Below are 21,137 nucleotides of genomic sequence, written 5' to 3'. Positions count from 1 at the left end.
AAGACCCAAAAATGGTCGAAGTTTAGTGACATTCCTGGGAATGGGTGCATTTCTGATTGCATCCAGTTTTTCCTTGATTGGATGTAAACCATCTTTGTCTACTCTGTACCCTAAGTACTCCACTGAGTTTTGAAATAACTCACACTTGCGAGCAGCCACTCGTACTCTGTGCTCCTCTAGCCGTTTGAGGACTTCAGTCAATTTGTTATTATGAATTTGCCTATTTGGTGCTGAAATTAGTATGTCATCCAAATAACACACTACACCTTCAATACCTTGCAAAATCTGGTTTATTACCCCTTGGAATATGGCAGGAGCGGAAGACACTCCAAATGGTAGCCTATTAAATTGATATAGGCCTAGATGAGTATTTATAGTCGAGCATGACTTGGACCCATCTAGTTCAAGCTATAAGTAGGCATTTGTCAGATCCAACTTTGAGAAAATCTGACCCCCTGTCAGTGTTCTGAACAAATCTGTATTTGGCAATGTATTGGGGACATTACCCTCTAGAACCTGGTTTACGGTTACTTTATAATCACCACGCAATCTTACCGTACCATTGGACTTAGGTACAACAACAATGGGTGTAGCCCAATTACATAGATCTATCTTAGAAATAATGTTGACAGTCTCTAATCTTTTGAGTTCTTGCTCAACTTTCTCCTTGAGTACATATGGTATGGAACATGACTTGCAGTAAACCGATCTAGTGTCCTTCTGTACTCTGACACTCACCTTGAAGCCTTGGATCGGACTGCCCGTTTCACAGAAGACCTTCGGATAATTCTTGATGACATCATCCTTTGATGCAAATCTCGTTTCAACACGAAAAATCTCACTCCAATCCAGCTTCAGTGATCCCAACCAACTTCTTCCTAGTAAGGCAGGCTTGTCTCCTACCATTATTTTTAGAGGCAAGCTCTGAACTTGATCCTTGTATTTCACTGGTACGGTGATATGACCTACTACCAGAATGTTCTCTGCTGAGTAGCCTCGCAGCTCTATCTTGGATTTCTCCAATGGGGAATCCCGCAATCTTTCGAGATATAGCGACTTCGGTACTGCACTCACGGATGCACCAGTGTTGATTTCCATGGGTATCTTGAATCCTGCAACATCTATGTGGATTATGATACTTTTCGAATCGCCGTCCGTTAACCTCGTGCTCCTGATGACATTTAATTATAACATCTCCTCATCCTGTTGTTGTTCTTCCATGCTATGTAGTCTCTGGGGATTTCTACTCATAGCTTTGAAAGCTGGTTTATCCTTCAGTCGGCATGCCCAGTTTACCTGGAGTAGAAACACTCTGCCTTCACATATGGACAACTTTGAGCAATGTGTTGTCCCAGGCACTGATAGGACGTCAATGCTCTGTTCCCATTTCCAGTTTCTGAGACTTTGGGGCCCCACTGCCTTTTACTTTGAACCTGCAGGCAATTCACCTCGATTGTCTGATGACTGAAATTAGTATGAAATTCTTGGGAATATTGGTCGGCCATGCTCATCGACCTAGCTGTCTGACAAGCCAAATCAAAAGTCAAGTTAGGCGTTGTCAATAACTTTCTTCTGATTGCATCATTTTTCATCACACAAACAAAGTGGTCTCGCAATGCTCGGTCCTGAAAGTTTCTGAAATTACAGTGAACAGATAGTGTCATGTATCTTACATTATTATATATAACTGTATCCTAACATGCTATACATGACTGTAATAAGATATGACCTGTAACCACCAGCATACCTCACCACCAGGGGTGCACTTGCAAGAGACAGGTATATAAGCACAGGTCTCAGGCAAGTGCAGCATTCCAGAGCTGTGAAATAAAGGTGCAGGTCCAGAGTGACCTTGACTTCACTACATGACTCGTGTGAATCTGTACTGAGGTAATGCTACAATGTACTCACTGATATATTCATGAGCCTTCTGATTTCGTATTCCAAAATGATAACTTTTGGCAATTTCTAACGGAACGGGGCTGTAATGTTGTTCTAACTTAGTTAGAATCTGTTCCAGCATTGTATCCTTTGGCTTGTCAGGCACAAGCAAATTTATCAGCGTTTCACACAACTCTGGCCCGGCCTCCGTTAAGAATATAACTCTTTTTCGTTCCAACACCGCCCGGTTATTGTCTTCATTACCAGGGTTTTCGATGATATGATTTGCAGTGAAAGACATTTCTAGCCAATCCACATAAGCTCTGAAACTCTCACGATTGCGTTGAAATGCCCCCAAATGTTCTATAACTCCCATAGGGGCAGCCATTTTGACTCTGGCAGTTTAACCAAGTGTCCTCATAATTTACCTCGGATTTGTAGTTGTTTTCAAAACAGAGAAGCTCTCAAAGTCTCTCTGTCGGCTGGCTGAATCCTTCACCAACAAAAATTTCAGCTTTGTATTATCCGATTACATCCCATTCTCGTCCACACAACACATAACCTTTAAGATGGTTGCAGGTTCCGGAGACTTCGCACCTGCTGGTCAGGTGACCTGCTCTTTATTAAACAGCACTAGCTGCAGTAACACAGGCGTCCACAGTGTGGAGCTACAGACATTACACTTGCCCTCTCAGGTGGATGTAAAAGATCCCACGGCACTATATCAAAGAAGAACAGGGGAGTTATCCCCGGTGTCCTGGCCAATATTTTTCCCTCAATCAACATAACAAAAACAGATTATCTGGTCATTATCACATTGCTGTGTGTGGGAGCTTGCTGTGTGCAAATTGGCTGTTGTGTTTCCCATATTACAACAATGACTACACTCCAAAAGTACTTCATTAGCTGTAAAGTGCTTTTAGATGTCTGGTGGTTGTGAAAGGCGCTATATAAATGTAAGCCTTTCTTTATGATACCAGAACTGTGAGCTTATACCTTTAAGGAAAGATTGAACAGAGGCTCTTTTCTCTAGAAAACTGAAGATTAAGAGGTGATCAGATAGAAACATAGAAAAAACATAGAAAATAGGTGCAGGAGTAGGCCATTCGGTCCTTCGAGCCTGCACCGCCATTCAATGAGTTCATGGCTGAACAAGCAACTTCAGTACCCCATTCCTGCTTTCTCACCATACCCCTTGATCCCCCCAGTAGTAAGGACTACATCTAACTCCTTTTTGAATATATTTAGTGAATTAGCCTCAACAACTTTCTATGGTAGAGAATTCCACAGGTTCACCACTCTCTGGGTGAAGAAGTTTCTCCTCATCTCGGTCCTAAATGGCTTACCCCTTATCCTTAGACTGTGTCCCCTGGTTCTGGACTTCCGCAACATTGGGAACATTCTTCCTGCATCTAACCTGTCTAAACCCGTCAGAATTTTAAACGTTTCTATGAGATCCCCTCTTATTCTTCTGAACTCCAGTGAATACAAGCCCAGTTAATCCAATCTTTCTTTTATATGTCAGTCCCGCCATCCCGGGAATCAGTCTGGTGAACCTTCGCTGCACTCCCTCAATAGCAAGAATGTCCTTCCTCAAGTTAGGAGACCAAAACTGTACACAATACTCCAGGTTGGCCTCACCAAGGCCCTGTACAATTGTAGTAACACCTCCCTGCCCCTGTACTCAAATCCCCTCGCTATGAATGCCAACATGCCATTTGCTTTCTTAACCGCCTGCTGTACCTGCATGCCAAGATAGAGGTCTTTAAGATTTTGAAAGTGTTTGACGGAATAGACACAGAGAAGATGCTTCCACTTACGGGTGAGAACACTACTCGGGGCCATAAATATACGATAGTCACTAATAAATCCAATAGGGAATTCAGGAGAAATGTTTTTACCCAGAGAGTGGGTAGAATGTGGAACTCGCTGCCACAGGGAGTAGTTGAGGCGAATTGCATAGATGTATTTATGTTGATGGGGTGGAATGAAGAGGGTGGGGAGGAGGCTGGTCTGTAGTATAAACATTGGTATAGACCAGTTGGGCTGAACGGCCTGTTTCTGTGCTGTAAATACTATCTAAACTATGTAATACTATACACACACACACAAACATACAACAACTTGCATTTATATAGCGCTTTTTACATAGTAAAACGTTCCAAGGCGCTTCACAGGAGCGTTATCAAACAAAATTTGACACCGAGCCACATAAGGAGATATTAAGACAGGTGACCAAAAGCTTGCTCAAAGAGGTTGGTTTTATAGAGAGTCTTAAAGGAAGAGAGAGAGGTGGAGAGGCTTAGGGCCTAGATAGCTGAAGGCAAAGCCGCCAATGGTGGAACGATGAAAATCGCCGATGTGCAAGAGGCGAGAATTGGAGGAGTGCAGAGATCTCGGCGGGTTGCAGGGCTGGGCAAAGTTACAGAGATAGGGAGGGGTGCGGCCATGGACACACACCCTCACACAAACCCTCTCACACACCCTCATACATCCTCACACACACCCTCATGTACACCCTCACACACACCCAACCCCCCCCCCCACACACACACCCAACCCCCCCCTCCACACACACACACACACCTCACAGCCCCCCCACACACACACTCACAAACCCTCTCACACACACACTCTTACTCACACACACATACACACACACGCGCAAACACACACCCTCTCACACACCCTCACAGTCACACACTCACACACCCACAGACACACACACACACCCTCTCACACACCCTCACACATACACACCCTCTCTCACTCACACATCCTCTCTCACTCACACACACACCCTCCCTCACTCACACACACCCTCCCTCACTCACACATACACCCTCTCTCACTCACACACACTCTCTCTCTCACTCACACACACTCTCACTCACACACACACACTCTCTCTCACTCACACACACACTCTCACTCATACACACCCTCCCTCGCTCACACACACCCTCACGCACACACACACTCTCTCTCACACACACACACCCTCCCTCACTCTCACACACACTCTCACTCACACACACCCTCCCTCGCTCACATACACACCCTCCCTCGCTCACACACACACCCTCCCTCACTCACACACACACCCTCCCTCACTCACACACCACCTCACACACCCTCTCTCACTCACTCACACACCCTCTCTCACTCACACACGCACCCTTACACACACAAACACACACGCGCGCGCTCGCTCTCTCACACTCTCGCTCTCTCTCACACTCTCGCTCTCTCTCGCACTCTCTCTCACACTCGCTCTCTCACGCTCTCTCACACTCTCGCTCTCTCTCACACTCTCGCTCTCTCTCTCTCTCTCCCCCTCTCTCCCTCTCTCCCTCTCTCACACACTCTCGCTCTCTCTCACACTCTCTCTCTCTCTCTCTCTCTCTCACACACACACACACACACACACACACACACACACTCTCATACACTCTCTCTCTCACACACTCTCTCTCTCACACACACTTTCTCTCTCTCACTCACACACACCCTCTCTCACACACACACACACACACACATACACACACACACCCACCCTCACACACACCCAACCGCCACACATCCCACTCCCACACACACTCTCACACACATGCGTGCACACACACAACCCTCTCACATGCACGCAGACACACACACACACTCACAATCACACACGCGCATACACACACACTCTCACACACCCTCAGACACACACACACACTCACACTCACACACGCGCGCACACACACACACTCTCACACACCCTCAGACACACACACACACTCACACTCACACACGCGCACGCACACACACTCTCACACACCCTCAGACACTCACACACTTGCACACATGCACACACACACTCTCACACACCCTCAGACACATACACTCTCACACGCATGCACGCACGCACTCACACACACTCTCACACCCCCTCAGACACATACACTCTCTCACGCACACACACACATGCACATACACACACACTCTCACACACCCTCAGACACATACACTCTCTCTCTCACACACACACCACACACACTCTCACACATCCTCAGACACATACACTTGCATACACACACTCTCACACCCCCTCAGACATACACACTCTCTCACACAAACACACCCTCACACACATACACACACGCACACAGACACACACACACACACACACAACCCTCTCACACACACCCTCTCTCTCTCTCTCACACACACACACCATTACTTGAGCGGAAGAGCATTCTGCCCCTGAGAGTTCGCAGTTCACACCAGCTGTACCAGGAGGAGTGCTTGAGTGAAGCACTGAATGAACGAGGTGCGTTTGCTACCACAGACCAGTGCACATGACCAGCTGGTCCTCGCCCTTGGAAAGACTGAGTGTGAATGTCACTAAGAGCTGGCATTCACTCAGCAGCCTCCTGTTTGCGAGCCTGACATTCTCATCAGCATACACCATATTTGCAAATGTCATAGAAAACCTTATTAATACATTAGCCCAAGTTTGATGCATTTGCTCTCATTTGAAACTGCTGCAAATTTGGTATCGAAACCAAATTAGTAACGACAGCATGAGTACAGCAGTGGTATCTGTGAGGTACGGACTGTCTGTGGGGTACGGACTGTCTGTGGGGTACGGGGGAGGGGGACTCTGGGGTACGGACTGACTGGGGTACGGGGGTGTCTGTGGGGTACAGGCCGTCTGTGAGGTATGGGCCGTCTGTGGGGTAAGGGGGGGTTTTGTGGGGTATGGGGGTGTCTGGGGTACGGGGGTCTGTGGGGTACGGACTGTGTGGGGTACGGACTGTCTGTGGGGTACGGGACTGTCTGTGGGGTACGAGGGGGGTATGTGGGGTATGGGCCGTCTGTGGGGTACGGGACTGTCTGGGGTACGGGGGGGTCTGTGGGGTACGGACCATATGTGGGGTATGGGCCGTCTGTGGGGTACGAGGGTGTCTGTGGGGTATGGGCCGCCTGTGGGGTATGGGCCGTCTGTGGGGTACGGGGTATCTGTGGGGTATGGGAGGGTCTGTGGGGTACGTGGGGCCTGTGGGGTACGGGCCGCCTGTGGGGTATGGGAGGGTCTGTGGGGTACGGGGGGTCTGTGGGGTACGGGGGTGTCTGTGGGGTATGGGTCATCTGTGGGGTACGGCCCGCCTGTGGGGTACGGACTGTCTGTGGGGTACGGGCCGTCTGTGGGGTATTGGGGTGTTTGTGGGGTACGGGGGAGTCTGGTATACGGACTGTCTGTGGGGTACGGGGGTGTCTGTGGGGTACGGGCCATCTGTGGGGTATGGGCCGTCTGTGGGGTACGGGCTGTCTGTGGAGTATGGGGGGGTCTGTGGGGTGTGGGCTGTCTGTGGAGTACGGGGGGGTCTGTGGGGTACGGGCTGTCTGTGGAGTATGGGGGGGTCTGTGGGGTATGGGCTGTCTGTGGAGTATGGGGGGGTCTGTGGCGTATGGGCTGTCTGTGGAGTATGGGGGGGTCTGTGGGGTACGGGCTGTCTGTGGAGTATGGGGGGGTCTGTGGGGTATGGGCTGTCTGTGGAGTACGGGGGGGTCTGTGGGGTACGGGCTGTCTGTGGAGTATGGGGGGGTCTGTGGGGTATGGGCTGTCTGTGGAGTACGGGGGGGGGTCTGTGGGGTACGGATTCTGTGAGGTACGGGCTGTCTGTGGGGTACGGGCTATCTGTTTCACCTTCTGGTTGATTTGCTGTAAGTCTAACCAGCACGGAAATGTTGGATTTGCTCATGAATCGGGTTCACTCTGAATAATGTTCAGGATAAAAAGGAAGTAAATGAGGTTTGATTTCAGAAGCACGAATTGTTTTGGAAATTTAATATAGTGCCCTGGCCAACAAGTATCGCTGAACCAACTTCACTAAAACTATTGGAAGAACAGGGGAGTTCTCAGTGTCCTGGCCAGCATTTATCCCTCAACCAACATCAGGACTATCTGTGGGGTACGGCGGGAGTTTGTGGGGTACGGGGTAGACTGGTGTATGGGCTGTCTGTGGGGTACGGCGGGTGTCTGTGGGGTACGGGGGTGACTGTGGGGTACGGGGTGTCTGTGGGGTAAGGGGGTCTGTGGGGTACGGGCTGTCTGTGGGGTACGGGGGGGTCTGTGGGGTACGGGGTGTCTGTGGGGTACGGGCTGTCTGTGGGGTACGGGGGTGTCTTTGGGGTACGGGGGTGTATGTGGAGTACGGGGGGTCTGTGGGGTACAGGGGTGTCTGTGGGGTATGAACTGCCTGTGGGGTACGGACTGTCTGTGGGGTACGGGGGAGTCTGTGGGGTACGGGGGTGTCTGTGGGGTATGGGGCTGTCTGTGGGGTACGGACTGTCTGTGGGGTACAGACTGGGGTACGGGGGTGCTGTGGGGTACGGGCCGCCTGTAGGGTACGGACCGTCTGTGGGGTATGGACTGACTGTGGGGTACGGGAGTGTCTGTGGGGTACGTTACTGTCTGTGCGGCACGGGGGTGTCTGTGGGGTATGGACTGTCTGTGGGGTACGGGGGTTTCTGTGGGGTACGTGACTGTCTGTGCGGCACGGGGGTGTCTGTGGGGTATGGACTGTCTGTGGGGTATGGGGGGGTCTGTGGGGTATGGGGGGGTCTGTGAGGTATGATGGAGTCTGGGGTACGGACTGTCTATGGGGTATGGGGGTGTCTGTGGGGTATGGGCCGTCTGTGGGGTACGGGGGCGTCTGTGGGGTACGGGCCCTCTGTGGGGTACGGGCCGCCTGTGGGGTACGGACTGTCTGTGGGGTACGGACTGTCTGTGGGGTACGGACTCTGTGGGGTACGGGACTGTATGTGGGGTACGAGGGGGGTATGTGGGGTATGGGCTGTCTGTGGGGTACGCGGGGGTCTATGGGGTATGGACCATCTGTGGGGTACGGGACTGTCTGGGGTACGGGGGGGTCTGTGGGGTACGGACCATATGTGGGGTACGGGCCGTCTGTGGGGTACGGGGGTGTCTGTGGGGTATGGGCCGCCTGTGGGGTATGGGCTGTCTGTGGGGTACGGGGTATCTGTGGGGTATGGGAGGGTCTGTGGGGTACGTGGGGTCTGTGGGGTACGGGCCGCCTGTGGGGTATGGGAGGGTCTGTGGGGTACGGGGGGTCTGTGGGGTACGGGGGTGTCTGTGGGGTATGGGTCATCTGTGGGGTACGGCCCGTCTGTGGGGTACGGACTGTCTGTGGGGTACGGGCCGTCTGTGGGGTATTGGGGTGTTTGTGGGGTACGGGGGAGTCTGGTATACGGACTGTCTGTGGGGTACAGAACATCTGTGGGGTACGGGGGTGTCTGTGGGGTACGGGGGTGTCTGTGGGGTACGGGCCGTCTGTGGGGTACGGGCCGTCTGTGGGGTATGGGGGGGTCTGTGGGGTATGGGCTGTCTGTGGAGTACGGGGGGGTCTGTGGGGTACGGATTCTGTGAGGTACAGGCTGTCTGTGGGGTACGGGCTATCTGTTTCACCTTCTGGTTGATTTGCTGTAAGTCTAACCAGCACGGAAATGTTGGATTTGCTCATGAATCGGGTTCACTCTGAATAATGTTCAGGATAAAAAGGAAGTAAATGAGGTTTGATTTCAGAAGCACGAATTGTTTTGAAAATTTAATATAGTGCCCTGGCCAACAAGTATCGCTGAACCAACTTCACTAAAACTATTGGAAGAACAGGGGAGTTCTCAGTGTCCTGGCCAGCATTTATCCCTCAACCAACATCAGCACAAAAACAGATTATCCGGTCACTGCTGTTTGTGGGAGCTTGCTGTGCACAAATTGGCTGCTGCGTTTCCTACATTACAACAGTGACTGCACTGCAAAAAAGTACTTTATTGGCTGCAAAGCACATTGGGACATCCTGAGGTCATGAAAGGTGCTCTATAAATGCAAGTTTTCTTTTCTCCTTGCCTTTTTAACAATATTCGCCAACAGAGACTTGTAATTAAATGCAGTAAATAAACAACAGAATAAAAAGTGATAAAATAGTGCAGCAGACGATGAGAACTTTGCTCGAGGCAAGGAGTGTACTGGCTCCTGTGCAATTATTGATTCAATGAATATTAAAATATTTGTTCAACCAGGGCTGCTGCTTGTTATCGTCGCAGGGGGAGCAGGGCAGCCAGATTTTCCCAGGACAAACACATAGCGAGAGCTGGAGTCCGTGCCCATCTTTTGATGGAATAGAAACATAGAAAATAGAAACATAGGAAATAGGTGCAGGATTAGGCCATTCGAGCCTGCACCACCATTCAATATGATCATGGCTGATCATGCAACTTCAAAACCCCATTCCTGCTTTCTCTCCATACCCCTTGATCCCTTTAGCCGGAAGGGCCATATCTAACTCCCTTTTGAATATATTTAACGAATTGGCCTCAACAATTTTCTGTGGTGGAGAATTCCACAGGTTCACAATTCTCTGAGTGAAGAAGTTTCTCCTCATCTCGGTCCTAAATGGCTTACCCCTTATCCTTAGACTGTAACCCCTGGTTCTGGACTTCCCCAACATCGGGAACATTCTTCCTGCATCTCACCTGTCCAATCCCGTCAGAATTTTATATGTTTCTATGAGATCCCCTCTCATTCTTCTAAATTCCAGTGAATATAAGAATATATTTGGTGCGATTGGGAGCTGCAATAACAACTCAGAAAAAGATCAATAGTTCAATCTGATTGGTGTCATCGAGGTGGAGCATCCATTGAGAAAAACACCAAGAATAAGCATTGAGAAAGGAGTAAATTACACACACCAAACATTTTATTAAAAAACGTGTATTTATATAGCGCCTTTAACATAGTTAGATGCTCTAAGGCTCTTGACTCGAGCGTTATCTGACAAAATAAGATCATATCAGGACAGGTGACCAGAAGCTTGGTCAAAGAGATCATTTTTGAGGAGGAGAGAGAGGCGGACAGGTTTAGGGAGTGAATTACAGATTTTAGGTGCTCGGCAGCTGAAGGCAAGACTGCCAATGGTGGAGTGAAGGAAATTGGAGATGAGCAATAATTGGAGGAGTGCCGATATCTCGGGGAGGGGGGGGGAGGGGCGGCTGTGGGGCTGGAGGAGATTACAGAGATAGGGAGGGGCAAGGCCATGGAGGGACCTGAAATAAAGGATCAGAATTTTAAATTTGAGGCGTTGCCGGACCGGGAGCCAATGTAGGTCAGCGAGCACAGGGGTGATGGGTGAGTGCGATTTGGGGCGAGTTAGGACATGGGAGGCGGAGTTTTGGATGAGCTCAAGTTTATGGAGGGAGGAAGATGCGAGTCAAGTCTAGAAGTAACAAAAGCATGGATGGGGGTTTCAGCAGCAGATGAGAAAGGTTCTTATGTGAATCAGTAGTGGGGAAAATGTTGGAATCAATTATTAAGGATGAAATAGCAGAGCATTTGGAAAGCAGTGACAGGATCGATCCAAGTCAGCATGGATTTATGAAAGGGAAATCATGCTTGACAAATCTTCTGGAATTTTTTGAGGATGTAACGAGTAGAGTGGACAAGGGAGAACCAGTGGATGTGGTGTATTTGGACTTTCAAAAGGTCTTTGACAAGGTCCCACATAAGAGATTGGTGTGCAAAATCAAAGCACATGGTATTGGGGGTAATGTACTGGGGCGGATAAAGAATTGGTTGGCAGACAGGAAGCAGAGAGTTGGGATAAACGGGTCCTTTTCAGAATGGGACGCAGTGACTAGTGGAGTGCCGCAGGGCTCAGTGCTGGGACCCCAGCTCTTTACAATATACATTAATGATTTGGATGAAGGAATTGAGTGTAATATCTTCAAGTTTGCAGATGACACTAAACTAGGTGGCGTTGTGAGCTGAGGAGGATGCTAAGAGGCTGCAGGGTGATTTGGAAAGGTTAGGTGAGTGGGTAAATGCATGGCAGATGCAGTATAATGTGGATAAATGTGAGGTTATCCAATTTGGTGGCAAAAACACAAAGGCAGAATATTATCTGAATGGCAGCAGATTAGGAAAAGGGAAGGTACAACGGGACCCTGGGTGTCATGGTTCATCAGTCATTGAAAGTTGGCATGCAGGTACAGCAGGCGGTGAAGAAGGCAAATGGCATGTTGGCCTTCATAGCTAGGGGATTTGAGTATAGGAGCAGGGAGGGCTTACTGCAGTTGTACAGGTCCTTGGTGAGGCCTCACCTGGAATATTGTGTTCAGTTTTGTTCTCCTAATCTGAGGAAGGACGTTCTTGCAATTGAGGGAGTGCAGCGAAGGTTCACCAGACTGATTCCAGGGATGGCTGGACTGACATATGAGGAGAGACTGGATCAACTGGGATTTTATACACTGGAGTTTAGAAGGATGAGAGGGGATCTCATAGAAATGTATAAGATTCTGACGGGACTGGGCAGGTTAGATGCAGGAAGAATATTCCCGACATTGGGGAAGTCCAGAACCAGGGGACACAGTCTTAGGATACGGGGTAAGCCTTTTAGGACTGAGATGAGGAGAAACTTCTTCACTCAGAGAGTTGTTAACCTATGGAATTCCCTGCCGCAGAGAGTTGTTGATGCCAGTTCATTGGATATATTCAAGAGGGAGTTAGATATGGCCCTTACGGCTAAAGGGATCAAGGGGTATGGACAGAAAGCAGGAAAGGGGTACTGAGGTGAATGATCAGCCATGATATTGAATGGTGGTGCAGGCTCGAAGGACTGAATGGCCTACTCCTGCACCTATTTTCTATGTTTCTATTTATATAGTGCCTTTAACATAGAAAAACATCCTGATACAACTGCTGTTTGGAGTTTTCAGGATTTCACATTGCATCCTGCACTATATTTAATGGTAGTACTCTGTACCTGTACTACATTAATCTATCTAACATGTGAGGGGCATGGTTGATGCACACGCTTTGAATCCACGTCTCTTAAACTCTCTCCAGGTCACACTTCTGATAAGTATCAGGGCTACTCTGTTTGAAGTGTTCCTTGCAGACTGACTGCGCTTTATTTGACCTTATTTCCTACATTACAACAGTGACTACATTTCAAAAGTACTTCATTGGATGTGAAGTGAAAGGGGAACATCCTGAGGTCATGAAAATCGCTTTATAAAAGTAAGCCTTTCAAGTTTTTCCATCAGACAGCACAGATCAGCATCTGATGATGGACATTAGGAGAGGTTACGTTGGAGATGGGAGACTTCCGAGAAATCCATTTGCCCAGGAAGCGCAAGCTTTCCCGGATTACCATGCCTGCTACTTGTACTGCGATGACCCTGTACTAAACTGAAATTAAATCCTGATTGGAATGGTACATTTAATGTTTGATCACAGACACATTAAAAACTACAGCCTGGAAGGATGCCATTCGCCCATCACTGTGCTGGTGCAAGATCTTCAGCTGCAACTAATCTCATTTTTGCTGAACTTTCCCCATTTCCCCATTTCCTATTCTGTCTTTGCCAATACATATCCAATTCCCTCTTAAATCGTGCAACAGGCTCTGCCTCAATAGTTCCTTGACACCTTTAGGGTGTCAGCTGTGGCTCAGTGGGCAGCACCTTTGTCTCTGAGTCAGAAGGTTGTGGGTTCAGGTCCCACTCCAGAGACTTAAGCACAAAATTCAGGCTGACACTCCAGTGCAGTGCTGAGGGAGTGATGCACTGTCGGAGGTGCCGTCTGTTGGATGAGATGTTAAACCCTCTCATGGACGTAAAAGATCCCAGGGCACTATTTCAAGGTAGAACAGGGAAGTTCTATACCAGTGTCCTAGCCAATATTTATCTCTCAACCAACATAACAAAAAAACAGATTATCTGGTCATTTTCACATTGCTGTTTGTGGGAGCTTGGTATGCACAAGTGACGACACTTCAGAAGTACTTCATTGGCTGTAAAGCGCTTTCGGGCGACCCGAGGTTGTGAAAGGCGCTATATAAAAGCAAGTCTTTCTTCTTTCTTGTTTAATAACCTTCTGCATGAAAACATTTCTTCCAACTTCCCCCTCTGTGCTTCTGGTGATTACCAACCAGTGGAAACGATTATTCACTGCCTACCCTGTCAAAACATTTGAGATCAAAGCGGGCCTTGACAGATTGAAATGGTTTATTTGATCTTATTCCATCGGGTAGTACAGATGGCAGTGAAGTGATGCCAGCTTGTGATGTGGGCATTCGGGAAGGTTAAGTTTGAGATAGAATGAATACTGTCAGGCACAAAGCACAAGGACAGTATGTGCTACTGTTAGAAGGAACAAGATCGCTGTTCGGATTCCGCCCTAGGAAATGGGTGGTGCTGTGCGTCGTAAGACCAAACCTGTGATCGAAGTATGAAGTCTGCCTGAGAAAATGAATGGGGGTCACCTCCCCCGAACAATCTGTAATGGGTCAGAAATCAAACTGGCTTTGGCAGCCATGAGCTAGTTGCTGGTGGGCATCCGTCCATTGAGATTTAGGATTCACAGTGTAGGAAGGGTAGACGTATTATTGTGATGTGAATGTACTCTGCTGGGATATGCAGGAGTGCAGTGGTAGGCCCAGTACCCAGGTCAGGACCTGAAGCACCAGGTTCCAAGCTTCACTTTCAGCTTCCGGGGGTCTTGTTTGGGATGTAACCTCTGTCCGCTCCAAATATGGTTTCCCACTTCAGAGGGGTGTCATGATTGCCGAGATCGGGAGTTATTTTGGCCCAGACCTGTCAGAGGCCGAGTGTTCGAGTGGCAGCCAGTATGCCCAGCGACAGGCCGGACACCATCTATCCCAGTGCAATGAACAAAAGCTTTACTTTTATAAAGCGGCGTTCATGACCTCAGGGCTTTGCAGCCAATTAAGTACTTTTTGAAGTCTATCATCATCATAGGCAGTCCCTCGAAATCGAGGAAGACTTGCTTCCACTCTAAAAGTGAGTTTTTAGGTGACTGAACAGCCCAATACGGGAATTACAGTCTCTGTCACAGGTGGGGCAGACAGTGGATGAAGGAAAGGGTGGGTGGGGAGTCTGGTTTGCCGCATGCTCCTTCCGCTGTCTGCGCTTGCTTTCTGCATGCTCTTGGCGATGATACTCGAGGTGCTCAGTGCCCTCCCGGATGCTCTTCTTCCACTTAGGGCGGTCTTTGGCCAGGGACTCCCAGATGTCGGTGGGGATGTTGCATTTTATCAAGGTGGCTTTGAGGGTGTCCTTGAAACGTTTCCGCTGCCCACCTTTGGCTCATTTGCCGTGTAGGAGTTCCAAGTAGAGCGCTTTTGAAGTGCAGTACCTGTTGTAATGTGTGCAGTGTGACAGCCAATTTGTGCACAGCAAGCTCCCACAAACAACAATGAGATAACAACTAGATAATTTGTTTTAGTGATGTTGGCTGAGGGATATATGTTGGCCAGTACAGCGTGTTAACTCCTCTCCTCGTCTTTGAAATAGTGCCATGGGATCTTTTATATCCACCCGAGAGCGCAGACGGGGCCTTGGTTTAACATCTCATTCGAAAGACAGCACCTCCGACAGTGCAGCACTGGAATGTCAGCTGAGATGTTTGTGCTGAAGTCTCTGGAGTATGACTTGAACCTACGTCCTTCTGACTCAGAGGCAAGTGTGCTACCCACTGAGCCACAACTGACACCTTTAGGAAGGCGGGGGCGGGGCCAGTCTTTGCAGATCTGGCCAGGGAAGTGACCTGGGTCGCCCAAAGAGTTGTTCAAGGTTGTTGAATGTGGCCAACTTATAAAATGGGCTGCTTGGGGTCGATTTGGTTGGATTCTTCGGGTGTGATAGGTCCCTGGGCACTGGAAATGCTCTTTGTCCAAAACTGGTGACAAAATAAACTGGGACATAAAGCTGGCCTTGCACTGTAATTTCAATCAGTTCTGTGCGTCTCCAATGCACGGGATGAAGAGGTGTGATCCAGTCGCCTTTAAAGTTTCTGGAATAAAGTTAAAAGAGATGTGGCCAGATTGGGGTGAAAAAAATCTCGATTTTAGAAATGCTGAAAAGGATTTGTCAGCTTTACTAAAGGCTGCAAGGGGGGCGAGGGGTGGTGGGGCACAGATGATGTGGAGAAAGCAAAGGCAGGTATCAAGGCAGGAAACCGAGTCTGTGATTCACCAAGCCCGCCTCCTTCTACCTCCGTAACATCGCCCGCCTCAGCCCATCTACTGCCGAAACCCTTGCCATTCTTTAGTTACCTCCAGACTACACTATTCCAACGCTCTCCTGGCTGACCTCCCATCTTCCAACATCTGTAATCTTCAGCTCATCGAAAACTCTGCTGCCCGTGTCCTAATTCGCAGCAAGTCCCATTCACCCATCACCCCCTGTGCTCGTTGCCCCGTGTCCTAACTCGCAGCAAGTCCCGCTCACCTATCACCCCCTGTGCTCGATGCCCCGTGTCCTAACTCGCAGCAAGTCCCATTCACCCATCACCCCCTGTGCTCGTTGCCCCGTGTCCTAACTCGCAGCAAGTCCCGCTCACCCATCACCCCCTTTGCTCGATGACCTCTCTTGGCTCCCGCTCCAACAATGCCTCAATTCTAAAATTCTCATCCTTATTTTCAAATCCCTCCATGGCCTCACCCCTCCCTAACTCTGTAACTTCCTCCGGCCCTACAACCCTCCGAGATTTCTGCGCCCCTCCAATTCTGGCCTCTTGTGCATCCCTGATTTTCATCACTTCACCATTGGTGGCCGTGCCTTCAGCTGCCTGGGTCCTAAGCTCTGTGATTCCCTCCCTAAACCTCTCTACCTCTCCGTCTCTCTTTCCTCCTTTAAGACTCTCCTTAAAACCGACCTCTTTGACCAAGCTTTTGGTCACCCGTCCTAATATCTCATTATGTATCTCGGTGTCAAATTATGTTTGCGTGGCGGCCCCGACCTACGTGAGATCATCAGAGGCAGGTCGAGGCTATAAAAGGAGCGGCGAGCAGTGGACCCTGGACAGCGTGGCGGCGTACCACGGCAAGGTACAGCGCGAGCTGGTGCAGGAGGACGAAGGCAGTGAAGTGGGACGTCATCAAGGTCCAGGTCGGTGATTGGAGCGTGGGCAGGTACAGCAGGAGTGGGGCGAAGGAGCGGCGAGAGAATGTAGAGGGATGTGATCGGGACCCGGAAGAGGCGTGAGTTTGGGGCCAAGGAGAGGCGAGGGCCCAGGGGCAGCACAGGGCAGCCCACACTGCGATATGTGTGCGCACTAGGCCCGTGCAGCAGAGCTGGTCTCCAGTTGTCTTGGTTAACCCTTGCCACTGGACCAAGACCTAGCTCTGTCAAGCTGGTGTGCAACGATCACCACACGTTAAAAATATCCACGCACAGGCATCTTCCACCCTTCAGTATGTAGTTCGGGATCTGGAATATTAGGTTCTTCATTGAAACACCTGTGAACTCATCCCTTTTTGGTGTGGAAGCAAGTCATCCTCGCTTCGAGAGACTGCCTATGATGATGATGTTTGATTACACTCATGTGGAACATCTTGGGATGTTTTACTACATTAAAGATGCTTTATAAATACAAGTTGTTGATTAAATAGTGGAACACAGTAGTCCCCAACCCCTTGTTTGATGCCGAGCTAAATTGAGGTGTTGCTGTACAAGCAGTGAGAGGGAAACAGACACAGCTCCACCCCACAAACTAGCAGGGCACCTGGCCCGGCAGAGGGTGCTGGGCAGGCTGAACGCTCTACCATATATTTGGGACCCAAGAATGTATGTGGTCCACTAAGGAGCTTGACAAGGTGGATGCAGAGAGGATGTTTCCACTGATGGGGGAGACTAGAACTAGGGGGCATAATCTTGGAATAAGGAGCCGCCCATTTAAAACAGAGATGAGGAAGAATTTATTTTCTCAGAGGGTTGTAAATCTGTGGAATTCGCTGCCTCAGAGATCTATGGAAGCCAGGACATTGAATGGATTTAAGACAGAAATAGACAGTTTCTTAACCGATAAGGCAATAAGGGGTTATGGGGAGAGGGCAGGGAAGTGGACCTGAATCCATGATCAGATCAGCCATGATCATATTAAATGGCAGAGCAGGCTCGCGGGACCGTATGGCCTACTCCTGCTCCTATTTCTTATGTACTTATGAGCCTGGCAAGTTAAGATGACCCAACTATACCGGGTCATGATGCATTCCACGGCACAAAATGTTGCCTTGTAACCTGTTCCACACGTCGAGCTCTCGAGCAACCTTACAGCTTTTTCAGGTGATTTCACACATACCCACACTTCAGCACGGCACAATTTTTCAAGCTGCAACTTACAATGCACAATCCTGCCGTGACCTCACCTTCCAAGGGCTTCACACATCTAACTATTGTAAAAGGAATGTGGGAATTTACTGATACTGAGGATGGGCTTCAGGTTGGGCTTAGGGCAGCCGGCATTGTCCACCGCACCTTGGGGATTGCAGCACTGTGATTGGGCCGCTGTCTTATTCCATTCAGTGGGGGGAGGAGATGGAAGTGTTGATTGATCAATCAGGCAAAGAGAAGACAAATGCTGCAAACAGCAGGTCAAGCAACCTCGGAGGCGTTGACAGTTCAGGTATGGAGCCTTTGTCAATAACAGCGACATTGCACTGACAATATCGCTGTTGGGGAGTGGGCAGGGAAGTGGAGCTGAGTTCAGCCATGATCTTATTGAATGGCGTAGCAGGCTCGAGTGGCCGTATGACCTACTCCTGCTCCTATTTCTTATGTTCTTAATATATAGTGTCCAAATTGAACAAATAAAATCTTTTGCCACTTTCAGAACTCCTGCAGAGGTGGCACTTCCCGGGAACTGTTCCGAAGAGGCGCTGTGGTGGGAAAAAAAAGAGCAAATTTCCACCTTATGGTGCTCCGTGACCCTTTAAGGACCTTCGCATGAATCCTGGAGCCTTCATGACTGGAACAGCAGCCCTCAGCTCCACGGCCACGCCGTGAGCTACAGGACCACAGGAGGCCCCAGCTTCTGGCCCAGGTTATACAGACGGCCTGTAACAGTGCCAGCCCCACCACCTCAAACCAATGTTGTGTATTTTATGGAAAGGACACTAGGAGAAGGCCAGTTAGAGTTGCCAACTCTGGTTGCATGTATTCCTGGAGGTTTTAATCACCTGACCTCCCGCCCTGCCAATGGCATTTTTTCCAATTCCAATATTTTTAAAACAAAGAGCAAAAGGTGTGTCATGAAAATGAAAATAAAACACATTGCCTCTATCAGCTTTCTCCCGGGTGTTGTTCACAGCAGTGTCCTGGGATCTACAATTCCTGGAGACTCCAGGGGAATCCGGGAGGGTTGGCAACCCTATGCATGCTCTATTTGTAATAATGAATCTCAAGGCAAACTCAGTGGTGAGATTTGTTACGGATCGTTTTGGCATAAGGTGACTTGTACTCATGTTTGCTGCATCAATCAGCTCAGACACATGCGAGGCGATTCGACCCTGAAAGAGACTGCTGATGGTTCAATTAAGAGCAGAATTATTTTCTCACCTTGACCTCAGTGAATTGAGAGGAGATGAAATCTCTATCAAGCACCTTTTCAACTAGTTCTGGTTCTCAGTAGATTATTTCAGAAATAATGTGGTTCAATTAACCTCTGTCAGTGCCACAGGTCTCTGAGGTGAGTAGTATTATATATGGGCAGGTTGTTGATAATAGAAGTGTCTGGTTTTGTTGTCGACCCCACTTATTATATACTGACCCTGAACTCCTCACTCCCAACATCAGTGTAGGTGCAGATCAATAGGGGTCTTGTAGTCTACCGTCCTATTAGACGCCTCCTGTATTCTGCATCATGATGGAAGCTCACAGGTGCAGAATAGGCTCCACATCTATTCCCAGCTCCTATGATGATCTTAATAAATTTGGGCCAGCAACTACAGGAGGAACGATAGTGTAAATCTGAGAGTCTGCTGTAGGGATGTGGGAATCCTTGTTGAAATAGAGCTCCCCCTAGCGAACTGCTGCTCCACCTAGTGGACAACTGATGTAAAGAGTAAAGGGTCATGTGGCAAGGTCACATGATGACAGTTACTGTGTTGAGAGCCATCTTATGTAGAGCATGTTTGCTAGTGATGTTGTAAGAATATAGTTGTGAACACTGATGTCCTGGGACCTGAAGGTTAAGGTAAGAAAGTGCCTTTTGAAATAGGGAGAGAAGTGACTTGAGCATCAGATTTGGTAACTAATGAAATGATTTGAACAATGTCAAAACTGAGCCACGTTGTCAGCCTTGACTCTGAGTCAGAAGGTCGTTGGTTCAAGCCTCACTCCAGAGATTCGAGCAGATAATCTAAGTTAACATACCAGTACAGTACTGAGGGAATGCTGCACTGTCGGAGGGGCTCGACAAGTTAGATGCAGAGAGGATATTTCCCCTTGTGGGGGAATCTAGAACTAGGGGGGCATAGTTTCAGAATAAGTGGTCACCCATTTAAAAACTGAGATGAGGAGGAATTTCTTCTTTCAGAGGGTTGTAAATCTGTGGAATTCTCTGCCCCAGAGAGCTCTGAAGTCTGGGTCATTGAATATATTTAAGGTGGAGATAGACAGATTTTTGAACGATAAGGGAGTTGAGAGTTATGGAGAGTGGGCAGGGAAGTGGAGCTGAGGCCAAGACCAGATCAGCCATGATCTTATTGAATGGCGGAGCAGGCGCGAGGGGCTGAATGGCCTACTCCTGCTCCTATTTCTTATGTTCTTATGTCTTTCAGATGAGAGGTTAACCTGCCCTCTCAGGTGGACATAAAAGATCCCATGGCACTATTGGAAGAAGAGCAGGGGAGTTATCCTGGCTGATATTTATCCCTCAAAAATTACCTGAAAACAGATTATCTGGTCATTATCACATTGCTGTTTATGGGAGCTTGCTGTGTGAAAATTGGCTGTCACGTTTCCTACATTACAGCAGTAATTACACTTCAAAAGTACTTCATTGGCTGAGAAGTGCTTTGAGACATCCTGATGTCGTGTAAGGCGCTATATAAATGCAAGTTCTTTCTTTAACATGGCATACATTATGAAAAAAAGAGATGAAATATTAAAACTAGTTCTGTTGATCAGCTCAGTAATTTATATGATTGATTGGATTGAAATTCCTGTTGAATTGTATCCTTATCCAGGCATTGCAATCTCAAAGCTGCAGTGGGTGTGAAACTGCACCGATTATATAAATCTCGAAAGGAACTGCAACTACATATAGCTGGACAAAATCAAAATCCTGCAGATGCTGGGAATCTGAAACAACGAAAGCAGGAATGCTGCAAACAGCATCCCAGACAACATCTGGGGCAGGAACAGAGCAATTGACAATCTGGATGTGA

General features: G+C 48.7%; 1 protein-coding gene across 1 annotated transcript in view; it reads left to right on the top strand.

The window, feature by feature from the left end:
- Positions 1-18,657, top strand: part of arnt2 (aryl-hydrocarbon receptor nuclear translocator 2) — a 576,442-nt gene extending 557,785 nt beyond the window's left edge. The window contains exon 19 of the mRNA XM_070858690.1: positions 18,581-18,657. The gene's annotated coding sequence lies outside the window, so the exon portion shown is untranslated. The remainder of the gene's footprint in view (positions 1-18,580) is intronic.
- The last annotated feature ends 2,480 nt before the right edge of the window (positions 18,658-21,137 follow it).

Source organism: Pristiophorus japonicus, chromosome 17, assembly GCF_044704955.1.
Source record: "Pristiophorus japonicus isolate sPriJap1 chromosome 17, sPriJap1.hap1, whole genome shotgun sequence".
Lineage (NCBI taxonomy): Eukaryota > Metazoa > Chordata > Chondrichthyes > Pristiophoridae > Pristiophorus > Pristiophorus japonicus.
This window is presented reverse-complemented; position numbering and strand designations above follow the sequence as displayed.